Below are 14,339 nucleotides of genomic sequence, written 5' to 3'. Positions count from 1 at the left end.
TAACTAAAGAGGACAAAACCACACCAAAAAATAAGCTGTGAGTGACTAAGATTGGAGACAGATAGTAAAATGCATGCATTGGTGAGAAAGGAATGAGCATGGTGAGAAAACAAGTAGGAAGTGAAGAGCAAAAAAGCAAAGAAATGAAGGATGCAAAACTCCAGAAAACAGTCACTGCATTAAGGAAAGAAAAGAACCACAAAAATGTATTTTCGATACTACTTTTCTATATGGTCTGTTGCTAATGGTGCCAGAATGAATGTTAAAAAGAGTTTAAATGGAATGGTGTCTGAGATGAATTTTCTTCAGCTGTACATCTTCTAGGCAAATGTGTGAGAACTGCTGATCTGTTAGTCTTGTTCAGATCATATGAATGTGAACACAGCTGAGATTTGCCTTGGTATCCCTGTCTACAAATACAGAGGGGGAAAAAATGGAAAGAGCCTCCCTTGGGAAGAAAGGGAGTGCTCCCATTATAAATGAGTCATACAACATCCCTTCTGGAGGCGTGTTGAAATTTCCCATGGGAGGAAGAAGAATAAACAAAGGTCAGTATTACTAATAAAAGAAAAATAGTTGGCAACCAAGGGAACAATAATTATTTGATTGCAGTGTCCTGAAAAGCTAGCAACAGAAACAATAGCAGTTAAAAGCAACAGGCCAAACGCATCTCCCTTGCAACTCTACCTGCCATTACGCCAAGGATGTGTTTGCCTTACTGCTCAGAGGGCAGTGCTCTGCCAGCAAAATAAATATGCCCTGACTTTCTGCCTTTGCTGCTTTACTCTTATGACCACAGTGTTCCTAAGGGTTTATTGTGTTTAAGTTCACAACACTATTGTGAAGCAAGCAAGAAGTTACTATTATCTCTGCTGCACACATGAGGAACAGAGCCTGCAGGAGAGCTTTGCTTACAGCCACACCATAAGCTTATGGTAGGCAAGGGAGTTTCCAAATCATAGGCCAGTAGCTTTCTTTGCTCACTTTCTGTGGTGGCAAAACAGTAATGAAATACTAATACTGGGAGGGCATGTATAATTTTTTTTTTCTTGAACAGTGAAGTTTACCTGCTGGGAAATAAATGAGCAAAGCTTTCTGTTGCAAAAAAAAAAAAAGATACCTTCAAATAGTGAATTTGGCAATTTCAAGAAGAGATTCTTATAGTCTTGAAAAATACTTTAATAATGAAATATTTATGTTTGTACAGCAGCAAGACCCTATTTAAAATCTGTACGATTTCATTTTAGGTTCAAACTGGCAAAGCCTGTTAAGGCCAAATTGTAACAGGCTTTATTACTTCATAATGGAGAGTTGTGTGGTGGGCTAGACAGAAAGAAGCTGTGCTGTGTACTGATCACGTTTCCAGTCTGCTTGAGGATGCAATCACAGTCCTAATTCTGCGCTTCCTTAGAGGTAACCTGAATGGCACCATCTAGTTTAGCTTTGTCACAGTGCAAACAGTTGTTCTGCATTCCCAGTGATCTTATCTTTACTGGCGGCGTATAGCTGAGTTGTGGGATGGTTTGTTTGTAGTTCACTGGGGGTTACATAGGAAACATTGCTATGGCAAGGCTTTTTCAATCCTGAGTGCATGGAAGTGATTAAGAGGCAGTACTCTGATAGTCCAAGTTAATGCTGTTGGGAAGGGTTAGATTGTGTGACATAAGCTCAGTCCTCTTTTGGCTAGAGAATGGAAGGGCACTGGATGTTCCCAACACACCAATTACTGCCCTTCTCTAAGGGCTGTAGCACACTGCTTTTCATCTGCTGGAATACAAAGCCATTTGTCTAGATCCTTTTTCCTGATTATTTTTTTTTTTTTACTTTGTTTCAGTGATGTCCGTTTCTTATGTTAGCTATTAACATTAGGGTAGGTCTTCAAGAGCTTCAGGGTCTTCTCTGCTTTTTTTTACTGCATCTTTGCGTTTTTCTTCTGTTTCTACACTGCACATCACTACCCCTGAAATGAAGTCAGTCTTTTAGGATTGTTAGAGTAGTTACGTTGGAGAGCAGAAGAAAAAGAAAAATACTACTTTGAATTCTCGAACTTTTTTTTGTTACAAAAACAGATTACAAAACTGAATAGTGGTTACAAGCAGAATCATCTTTTAGAACTTAGTTGCAGCATAGGAGCGGAAAACACAGCCTGTGCAAACTGATGTTTGTAATAATACTATTTTTTTATTATGCCTGCAGCTTTTCAGGTATTTTAATATTAAATATATTTTCTTTATTGAAACCTGAAACTAAGTTTATAGCTGAAGACTGATAGTGGTCATTGTACAAGGATCCTTTCATACAACTGTGTATGAAACTGACTGTGCTTGATTTTGTAGTGTTAATTTATGACAGGAATTTATACTACAAATGGAGGTAACCGTTCTTATTCCTGACATAGCTCTGCAAAGTTAGATATCAGCAGTATTTTCCAAAGAGGTTGTAAATTTATCTTTCATTAGGCATTTGTATGCAGCTATTTGAAAATGTCAGCCTCCTGAATTATTATGAAGGCAATCAGTTAAAAAATGCTGTTCTAAACAGTGATCTGAAAAACAGCATGTAGAAGTGAGAATTCCTGAAATATTTTATTTCCCTTTTCAGTGAGTGCCTTGCTTGTAAGAAAAAAACAGCCACATTTTAGTTTCCTCTTTTGGTTTCCCTCTGTGGAAAATGATGATAACAATGTGTCTCAGTCTCTTTACAATTCTTTGAGATACGTGGAAGGAAAGTGCAAGCAAATAATTCAAATATTTATAATAGTGCTATAGGCAATTTATTTTCCTTTGTCCACAAAGTATGCTTGAAAATCTGTTTTCTTCTTGCCTGTTTCAAGATGGGATAAAGAGTTTTCCCTATAACTAGGCACTTTGCTTAACACTTTTTGAATTGAAAAGACCATTTTAAGAGCTCCAGATAGACTCATGGAGGGTTGGCAAAAGCATTTGCACTCATGCTTACGAATGTTGGTGGTCTAACTGTGTGCATTAAAGATGAATGCCAACATGATTGTATAAATATTACATTAGCATACCCTTCTCAAAACAGTCTGCAAGACACTGTTGGATTGCCCTACTCTAAAATTCATAAGTTAGTATGACTAAAATAGGAACAGCTTAAATAAGTATGTATTTATCTGTGTGCTCAGAGCACTGACGCGAGTACTTTGTACAGAATGAGATGCTTGAACAGTCGGTCTGTGGTTTTGGTGCCGGTAGATGGCACTCGAGAGCACATCCCCCAGTTCCACAGGTCCAGTTTTGTAGGATCCATGACTGCGGTGTGGTTGTTGGGACCAATTTCTGCCTGAAGTCCTTTGCATGGTGTTCTTAATTAAAGTTAAGCCTATTTAAAGCCTACTGCTGAAAGGAAGCTTGCATTTGAAAACTGTTACTTTGTGAATTGTACTTTTTTTTTTTTTTCTGTTGAAGGTCACCAGCTTCATTCCAGTTCTCAACGCTTGTTTTGCTTGTGCAATTTTTCGAAGCATACACTATTTTAAATGAATATGTCGATTTGAATATATAAAAGGCTGCAATGAGAAGAATTTGAATGGTACAATTAGAGGAACCCTGCTTCCCATTCTGAACAAAAGTAGTGTTGACAAAAATCTACAGGAGCAGGTCAACCTTTGTTGAACGACATTCCATTTCCTGTTTTATGGGCACTACACTAAACACAGTCCCTTACCTTTGATGGAAATAAATGCACTGTTTGTCAGTCCCAGTGGATGCAGAATTCTTGAATGAGCCTAAAGTTCCCTTTTATAAGAAAGTAAGAAAGAAAGAACAATCTCGGTGACTAGTCTGACACCTATTATTACTGGTTTATCAAAGCCTCCGCCCATTCCATGTGGATAATGGACTCACTGTGTCCTTAACATAATTATTAGTCTAGACTGGACACGTCAGGTTAATACTTCCACAGAGAAAGCTTTTCCCCTTTAAAACCAGATGGTGGCTTGAATCATGGGACTAAATGTGGAACATGCTCCTAAAAAGACCACAATTTGGTCCTATTGGCAAAGATTACTGTACTGGGAACCACTCCTAGAAAAGGAAAAAAAAAACATGAATCAGAAATAAGCTGTTTGATTCCCTGTAGAAAGAATTTAGTGAAAGAAGTCTTAAGAACAGCATAGACTAAAGGTATTCTGTATTAACCGTGAGTTTCATTTCATATTTGGCTTTGGCCTACTGCTGTACAGAAATTGCTGTACCCAAATATCTGATTCATTTCTGAGACTGTCAGATAGTACTTTTTTGCTAAACTGTAATGAAAACCATGCGTGATTTGATTACATTGCTATTTCTGCAGCTGGTATCGATAGATAATCTGAAACAAATGTCTTCAATTTGCCCTGAAAAGAGAAAATTAACTTTGCAATGGTATTTTGGCCATGGCAAACTCTTCAAAGAATGGTCTTTTAACAAAAAAAAAAGTAAAGACTGTAATTCATGCGTCATTAACACTTCTTATAATATGTCTTCACTCATGATTTACAATAATTCCTGTTTCAAAGCTATTCTGGGAAATCAGGAAGTTTGCAAGATAGGGATTTCTGTGCTTATATCTGTACTGAGCTGAAAAACTGGGAAAGGTGGTCATTCATTTTTGGTAACGGAAGCAGAGTTTATCAAAGAAAGCTTCGGATTCTCACTGAGTGTTTGTGAGCATTTATGTGTCTAGCTAATACGGGTGAAGTAAAGGCTCAGTCAGCGTTTCCATTATGAACCTTCATTTCCAGTGTTTTGTGATAGTAACAGTCCCTAAAATTTCTTTCCAAGTGGAAACTGGGCATGTAAGTTCTCAGTCCAATTATTTTTTTTATAAATTTTGAGACAAATCAGTTTGTCCATTTTTAAGTTTTATAGAGAGATCATAAATTTGTTATGGCTTCAGATGTTTTATTACATTCTTGTAATAGTGCAGGAATTCATTAAAAAGAGTTCTTCATTAAAAAGAAAGTTTTCAATACATGATGTTAACCTGTGATTTTTTAAAAAACAATATTTATTTTTATTAGAAAGCAGCTACTGTGCACCTTGTCTTATTTAGCATATAATATTATTTCACAGAAACAGATTGGCTTATTATGGACTGCTTCGCACTTTCCTGTCAGTGATCTGTAAATAAAGGACTATATTAAGTGTGTGAGAGTAAGTCTTCAGTTAGGCCTGTGCTCCCTTTGAAGGCAGGCTAAGCTCAGATTACGCACTCTGGTGTTATCTGAGACCTTTTTCCAAGCTAAAATCCAGGATATCATCCCCCTTTGACACCGCCGCCCCCCCACCCCCACCTTGATTTACCTAGCTGGCATCCATTCTCATTGCCTATAAAAATTAAACTTTCCTAGTTAAGCTAAAGAGTATTACCCCACGCTTTCAGGAGAGGGAAAAAATTAGGTTAGCTCATGTGTGGACCAACTAGTCTTGAATAATTTTCTTAATCTAGATAAACTCTTTCTTGTAATAGACAGTAATAGAATGTAATAGAAATTGCTTTAATATTTCTACATTTTTTTAAAACTCTCTTTCAAGAGAAATATGTTTTTAAGGATGCTTTCTGTCACTGAATGCTGGTGAAAATTCAGATCCTTAAATAATACTATAATTCTAGGTACTTGAGTATTGCCAGCTTTGTACTTGCTGGTAGTTTGATATGAAATATTTTAAGACATTAATGAAGTAGAAAGAATTGAAAACTTGTATTCCATATAAAGCCTAGAAATTGACAAGTGAAGTGGAGTATCACCCTGCTTGCTGGCCACGGTTCTTGGTATGATAAGACCCCTCTTAATACCTCCACAGCAATAATGTTGGAGCGGAACCACCGGGAATGTAACAATTCACAGAAATAAGCACTTTTCCCTTTATTGTCCACACATTTGAATCCGCAATTCTCTGAAAAGCATATTAACTTCCTTTATGAAGGAATAACTTAATCATTGGGTTAAAGTAATTTTTATTTATAGAAACAAAGTGGATTTGTAATGGCAGATAGATCTGTAGATACATCATCATATTTAAAATCTGTAGACTTTTTTTGCTAATCAGAGCATTTTCTTTGCCCATTTGATTTCTGTGTTTCATTTTAATAGGAAGTGATAATGGTAGCAGCAACAACAATGAAAATAGTAATGGATCTTAATAGAAATACAATATCTCACTTCACAAAAACATTTTAAAGCAAGTGTATTCAGCAAACAAATGCGGTTTCGTACTCTATTTTATAGCATATGTCTTTTAAATACACTCTAATCCTTGTGAAATTGGGGAACTTCCAACATAGACTGGATCTCAGAAAGACAAGTATGATGATTGGCTGGGCGCCTGTCTTTACAGGTGATGTTAATAGGCTCTGTAGGTGCCCACAAGAACAGCATTTTGAATGTCCCTGCTGAGCAGATTCTTGTAGAGACCAAAATTTATCACCATTCCAAGGTGATTCTGCTCTGGTCTAATGTCAGGGAAACACTTGTAAGTTTAAGCATTACAACTTAAAATGCTGGATTTGCCTCTTCCAAATCCTTTGTTGCTGTTATCATTGTCGTTGTTACGAAGAGTTTAAAATGAGGCCTCAGACTGAGTAATCCTGTGCAGTTCCAGGGAAGATATTGCAGGTGAATGTCTGTCTTATGGGCTGTGGGCATCAATGTTTCTTCTTCCTCCTTCCAACCACCCTCTTTTTCCTTGTATATGCAATTAGGTTAGGCTGCCGTAATAGAAAATGAAGCCAACTATCTTTGGTTTAGAAGAGGCAGAGGCTGTTTTCACTAATTCAGAGCCAGAGAGTATATTTTATATAGCAGCAGAGGGGTAGACCACTCATCCTAGAACCCTAGAACTTTATCCTTGGTCTTTTATAAAGTTTAGTCACATTTTCCTTTAAGCAAAATGTTTGGGTTTGTAGCAGATTGTCTCAGTAGCATCATTATAAGGTCATTTAAGCCCTAAATGAGCGTCATTTAAGCAGGACCTCTTCCAGCTCTATGGTAACTGCATTCCTGAACCCTCCCTTGGCCATTGCAGCCTTTCTGGGAATGAAGGAGTGAGAGAATCTTCACTGTGATTGACATCAAGAAGGGATCATCTCCCTGGGGCAGTGACCGTGGGTGACTCACTGTTATCCTTCCCTGCTGGACTGTAAATATGTATAATAACAAAGCTCTGTGAGGGGACAGACTTTCTGGCAATGTGTTACTTGTGTCAAGCCACAGGGGTTTCAGATTTTCTTGGATAACCTTACAGTAGTATCTCTGAACTGGCAAACCCTGGTGGAAACAGAATTATTCCAGTGAAGTGATTCCCTCATTTGTGAAAAAAAAAAAGTGAGAAGAATACAATGTGACTGGAGAGATTCAATATTTTGTGTAATGATTTCCTTTAATAACAATTGTAATGTAAAGCATGTAACTTAAAAAAAATCTATATTAGAATAATACTGATTCTTTGTGGCGTCATGTAAGAACAGGAGCATATGAAACATCGCAGAGCAGGCAAGTTAATTACACAGAACTTGGTTCTTGGCAGTCGTCTCAATTAAGGGAGTTTGTTGTTTCTGAGGATGCCATTAGAGATGTTTATTGCAGTAAGATAAGCTGCACAAGAAATGAAACCTTTCCATGGCTTGGCTGTTGTAGCTGCTGTTGGACTGCTGGTGGTAAAAAGATGATGAAGTATTTTTCCTGAAATTATTTTGGTTTTGTAATAATACAAAATTATAGTGATTTCATAGCCCTTCTTTAGATCTGAGTATTTTTTGGTTTTGTTTTATTGGAATATTTCATAGTGCATGTATTCTGTATGAGTAGTGCTAATATAGAACTAAAAGTGTCCCTTAAAATGCAGATATTTCTGAACAATTTTTTTGTTTGTTTGCTTTTGTTGTTGTTTTTAATATTAACTGTTATATAGTTTAGGAGATTTAACTTTATTCTTAGTTTAGAACTTAGAGTGGATAAGGAGTTGGCTGGATGGCCGCACTCAGAGAGTGGTGGTCAACGGCTCAATGTCCATGTGGAGACCGGTCACGAGTGGCGTCCCTCAGGGGTCCATGCTGGGCCCGGCCCTGTTCAACATCTTTGTCGGCGACATGGACAGTGGGATAGAGTGCACCCTCAGCAAGTTCACCAACGACACCAAGTTGTGTGGTGCCGTCGTCACGCTGGAAGGGAGGGATGCCATCCAGAGGGACCTTGACAGGCTGGAGAGGTGGGCCCGTGCCAACCTCATGAAGTTCAACCAGGCCAAGTGCAAGGTCCTACACCTGGGTCATGGCAATCCCAGGCACAAATACAGGCTGGGCAGAGAATGGATTGAGAGCAGCCCTGAGGAGAAGGACTTAGGAGTGCTGGTGGATGAGAAGCTTAACATGAGCAGGCAATGCACCCTTGCGGCCCAGAAGGCCAACCGCATCCTGGGCTGCATCAAGAGAAGCGTGGCCAGCAGGTCGAGGGAGGTGATTCTCCCCCTCTACTCCTCTGCCCTGGTGAGACCCCACCTGGAGTACTGTGTCCAGTTCTGGAGACCCCAACATAAGAAAGACATGGACCAGCTGGAGAAGGTCCAGAGGAGGGCCACGAAGATGATAAAAGGGCTGGAGCACCTCTCTTATGAGGACAGGCTGAGAGAGTTGGGGCTGTTCAGCCTGGAGAAGAGGAGGCTCCGGGGAGACCTGATAGCAGTCTTCCAGTACCTCAAGGGGGCCTACAAGAAAGATGGGGAAAGGCTGTTTAGTAGGGCCTGTTGCAATAGGACGAGAGGTAATGGTTTTAAAATAGAGGGGGGTAGATTTAGATTAGAAATTAGGAAAAAAATTTTTACGATGCGAGTTATAGAACACTGGAACAGGTTGCCCAGAAAGGTGGTGGAGGCCCCATCTCTGGAAACGTTCAAGGCCAGGCTGGATAAGGCTCTGAGCAACCTGACCTAGTCAGGGATGTCCCTGCTCCTTGCAGGGGGGTTGGACTAGATGACCTTTGAAGGTCCCTTCCAACCCTAACCATTCTATGATTCTATGAATTCTCATCTATCTTTAGGAGTCAGTCAGGTCCCCTATATAGATGATGAGAAGAGATGGAGACCTGCTGAGGTCCTATCCTAGGAAATGTATGGCGGTGTAAGTGGGAACCATTATCCGTGGCTGCTTCCTCTCCGTCTTTTGCCTGGGCAGGGAGTGGGGGTGAGGCTGGTGTCTACACAACTGCTTTGAGCAACATCCAAAGTTGAGGTTTGAATCCCTCTTCAAATGTAGCAAAATCAGGGGACTAGTTTAAAAAGTGCAGATTTAAGAAATACTTTGCTCTGGTTATTTTTTTGTTTGGGGTTGTTTTATTTTTTTCCTGAATGCATAGAGTTTATTTTTCAAATGTTTCTTAAAAGTTTAATGGGATAGAAGCTCTTCAAAATTAAACCTTCAGAGTGTGGTATCATCACAAATGCTGGGGGCTAAGTTTTTAAAAAGAAGATATCAAATATCCCATGAATCATGATGAAATTGTGAAGACTGTCCATACTGGTAGGCAGAGACAGCTTTGTGATTGACCATATAACTGAGATATTTTTTTTTTGTCCTCATTGCTGTCATTCTTACTAATAGTAGTGGTATTCTCATTGCTAGTAGTAATGCATTATTGCAGACCTTAAGGGCAGTTGGACTTCTCTTCCTTGTGACTGATTCTGCAAGAAAAGATCTCTCATCATGAAAAAATGCCCTTTTTCTTAGTTGATTAGGGATTTTTTTTTTCTTGGTCAAGCCTTGTGGCAAGCCCAGAAAATATCTGGTTTTCAACCTTTAAAAGCTCAGTAGAGCTGTAATGTTACAAGTTCAATGTATTTAAGTTTTGGTTTTTTTTTTTTTATCAGTCTTGATGTATAAAAAATGTTGCATCTTTTCCATTCGTAACAATCTGAATTAGGCAATAAATAAGTACATTAGCTACATTTGCATTATGGTATGCAAAACAGTTAAACCAACTGATACGGAGCTTGAAAGCCTGGTTGAAAAGATTACGAAAACATCTCTGAAGGTAATTTTGGACTTCAAAAGTATTTTAAGGAGGTATTCAGTACTTCTCCTGAGAAATTATTTCATTGTTGCTGAACTATATATTACACAATTTATACTTTATGACACACAATTATATTTAAGTGCACATCTCGGAAAAGCTAACTCTTTAAAAACAAAACCAAAGAAATGCAGTAAAAGTTCACATCCCGTGTTATCACCATAGCTGAAGGTCAAGTATAGGTTAACTTCTACTCATAGGGAACGATCTACAGGGAATAGAGCTTTATCTATAGAGCTTTGTCTTTACCAATACAACTTTTTACTGTTTCCTCTACTCTTGTAGAAAGCTATGGCACAAACTACCTGACTGGATCAGTTTTGACTCTCATTTTATGATCAGGACTGGTAGAGGAAGTGTCTAGTGTCCTCGTTTTGGATCTATGCAACTTCAGGTGATATTTAATTTGTCATTTATTTCTTCCTGTGGTGAATGGCGTGTAATGGAGCCACAACTGTCCAGAGTGGGGATGCCATGCTGCACGATTTCACTTGAGTTGTACCTTGAGGAAGCCACCAAAGTTAGAACAGATATGGGACTACTGTGAGGGATTTTCCTCAAAATTGCGTATCTCCAGAGGCAAAACTTTGTAAGAAAATTCTCACACAGGACCTATAATCTCATCCTGTTGATTTTATGAGGGGAAAGGGCAATCCAAGTCCAAATGTGGTATATCTCTGCCATTATTTTTTTTCCACAAATAAGCATAATGATTGATGACTTGAACTGTGAAAAGAGAGTTGGCAAGCTATAAAGTCAAACAACATCATGGTTCTGTAAAAAAAAAAAAAAGGACCAGAGGACTTTTCTTTGGATAATTTTGCTCTCCTTACTCAGAAGAAAAAATGCCAATAAATATTTAGTAATTGGAAGGGGATAGAAGACTGGAAGGCTCTTTTGTTATCCTTTTTTACAGTTTTTTATGGACGATATGAAGGGCTCCTTAGGTAGTGGTTGTGCCATGCTAATTTTTGTTTATTTCTGGATATGAAGACAAGATTGCTCATTTCTTTAATACTGCTATGGTTGTCTTTATTGCTGTGCTAACCTTTAAATCTTTATTCCTTTATCACACTGTATGTGTAACATTAAATTCATTACTTAATATACTTCTGTATCCTTTTTTTTGCCGTTGCACTCAGAAACAAATAAAATTAATATTTTTTACCCTTTCATACTTAATTTTCTTGTAGATTTACATTGACAGAATTTTGCAAAGGGTTTCTCTGCTTCCATGGTTGAAATTTACTGTTCTGCTGAATGAAAATGAAGTTGTTTTTCTTCACCTGTTTGCAGAAAATAAATTAAGAGGAGGTTGTTAAATATGAACACACACAATTTCCAGTCTTATTTATTAACTTGAAGACATGGGTGCACGGCCTGCTTTACATGGTATTAGAGTTAATTAAGAATTTGGCTATTAAATGTAAATAATTTCTTCCCATCAGGTGTTTGTAATTTCATTTGTTCAGAGTCTTTACAGCATTGTAAGCAAGTGCAGAGAAAGAAAAGAACTTTTAAAATGATGATATCCTACTTTTGTAGGATTCTTCTCAAAGAATTTTAAAAATAAAAACATTTTCAGCTGCTGAAGCACATTTTGAGCTGAGGAGTGCTCATCACAGCTACATAAATATAGTTTCAACCCACCCTTCCACTCTTACTGAGTGGAAATAATGAAATTGTTATGGGAAAGCCAGTTCCTTAGGAGAAAGCTGCAGAACAAGGAGCTGCATGACCGCAGTCCGTGCACTGTTGTGGTGCACTAGACTGCCAGTGTCAGAAGCATTTTGCACCACCACGGATATTCTTGTGTGGTGAGGACCTGCTCAGGAGCCACTAGGTCATATTTAGACCACCTTTACAACTAACTGCCTTTTTCTGGGAAGATGTTTGGTCTCAACCATTTGGAGTACTGCGATTGCTTCATTGGTGACGGTTGTCTAGCTGCTCGGTCGGCAGTGTGCGGCAATGTAAGATGGAAGTGAAGAATGCTTTTTCCAGCTGAAGCCGGGAAGTGTCTTTTTTTTTTTTTTTTTTTTGTAAGGGTGCTATGGGAGAGTCACCAGTGCTCAGGAAACCAGTCTGAAAACATGGACCAGTCTTACCGTGGGATGGTTTAGTGGGCTGGACTGTGCCCTTCTGAATTGGAAGATGAGCACTACTAATGCCTTGCCTTTCCTTCAGCACAGAAATTAAATATAATATATTTATTTGCTTTTATGCTGTTTGTTTATGTCCAATATGTACTATTGTCCAAGTTGTAGCATAGCCTGGTGCTACCTAATGTATGATATTTAAGAAAAGCCTGCTTTGGGTTGCTTTCTATATATTTCTTAGGTAGAAGCTCTTTTTTATTTTTTTTTCCCCTCCAGTAGTATATTTTCACTGTGCATTTCAAACAGCGGTGAACAATAGCTCTGATTACTCCACACAGGCTGTGTCCCCTCAGAATGTATTATCTCAACAGGGACTCGGACTGAAAAGAAAGCTATTTCCTTGCTTTCTAGCAATAAGTCAATGGACTCTTAAGAGGACAAGCTTTGCCACAGATGCAATTCTTAGGGTATGAGCAAGCAGGAGATAAAAGAGATCAAAAGCTTCAAATTCTGGTGAGGGGGAAAAAGATACTGTTAGCAAGGGGCCAAAAGCTATGGCAACACAACTATTCTCTAAGAAGTGAAAACTTAAAAGGAACTTTTAAAATGTGTATCAAACAAAATCTAGTGTATGTTCTCCGTGGACAAAGCAGCATATGCAGGCTCACCACTTTCTATCTCTCAGTGAAAGGTAAACAAAAACCTTGTTTGATTGGTCTCTTTTGTATTCCCCTAGTTACATAGAAGACAGTGGGGGAAGGAGCAGCTTAGAAGCTGGAAGGACTGTGCTCAGCAGAACTGTTTTTATTGTGCAGGGAGCGGAGTTTTAACTGCTGGGTTGAATTAGTATATAAAATACAGCTTTACAACAACTTATATTTTATTAGAGAATTGTATTTCACTTGATCACAGTTCTCTTTTTAAGGATTCACAACTTCAGCTGACCTAAACGGCAACTGAAGCTGAGGGAGACTACTAAATTATCCCTGGTACTAAAGCAGCGTTCCGGGTTAGCGATTGAAGTGGCTCATATTTCTTTCTTCCTGTACATAAAAGCATTTACTGCAGAGGACTTTGAGGTTCGTTACATTAACAAACACATTAAGTTCTGAAGATGAAATCTATCTTCCTAAAAACGTAACAGTAATTATGTAATTCATTTACATTTAGATATGCAATCATATGTAATTTGTGAGTCCTTGCAGGCTTCTGTGCCATTCGTACAAAAGCAGGTTGTTACATCTGCCTAGGAGATGCAGTTCTCATCAGTGGACTATATGCTGGGATTCAGAGATACTGCTTCTCACACTGTTCTGAGGAATAAAATCTTTTAGTGGAGCGATGACACAGAAGAATTATATGGTTGTGACATTTTCTTCTCCCAAATTTTAGCTACAGCGTTGTTTTCTCCGGGAGCAGTTTTGCCCGGTCATTTTCCATTTCGGACAAGGAAATGGTGTGCCTCTGAGGTCCTAAATTTGGAGGGAAAATTTTAATTGCCTTTTCCCATTGAGAGAAAATGCTTCCCAGTTAATTGGGAAGCCCAGAGTTTAGGCAATGGTAGTTGGTTGTGGAAAGAGATTCGGTCTCCAAGACAGATATATGAAAATGTTATCAGAGGTTTCACAAGAACTTCTGCATGTTGTACACAAAGTTAGATAGATAGTGAGCTGTAAAATATTGATTAGGACTCTAAACCCATTATGTTGTTTTGTTTTGGTTTTTTTCTCCATTTTAACTGGATTAGGTGACGCTGCAATTTTTTTGCACCCTTTCCTCTTCCTAACAGAAAATATTTTGTATCTGTGTATCTTCTGAAGCACTTGTAAAGCCTATGCATGTACAGATATGCACACCAAGAGTCTGAGTAGAATTTGGTAAATAGGTACAGGAATATTTTTTCTCCCTCACATATACATGTGTTCATCTAAATCAGATTGCGTTATTGTATGAGGCTGAGTAACTGAGTATCGCTTTCTTAGATCACAATATATTTTGCTGGTCAGAGGTTCAGCATTAATAGCATTGACAGAATGAGAATGACAAACCTTTTTTTTGTTTTTTTTTTTAATTTTTTTTTTTCTTTCATTCTACTCAAATGGCAATGGGCAATTTAGACTGTGGCTTGAGATCCTTTTTTGTTACTTCAGATGTGATGTACTTCGCTTTGTACT

The sequence above is a fragment of the Chlamydotis macqueenii genome, chromosome 1 (assembly GCF_036417535.1).
Source record: "Chlamydotis macqueenii isolate bChlMac1 chromosome 1, bChlMac1.mat, whole genome shotgun sequence".
NCBI classification, from domain to species: domain Eukaryota; kingdom Metazoa; phylum Chordata; class Aves; order Otidiformes; family Otididae; genus Chlamydotis; species Chlamydotis macqueenii.
The sequence above is the reverse complement of the archived record's forward strand: the minus strand, read 5'-3'. Positions refer to the sequence as shown.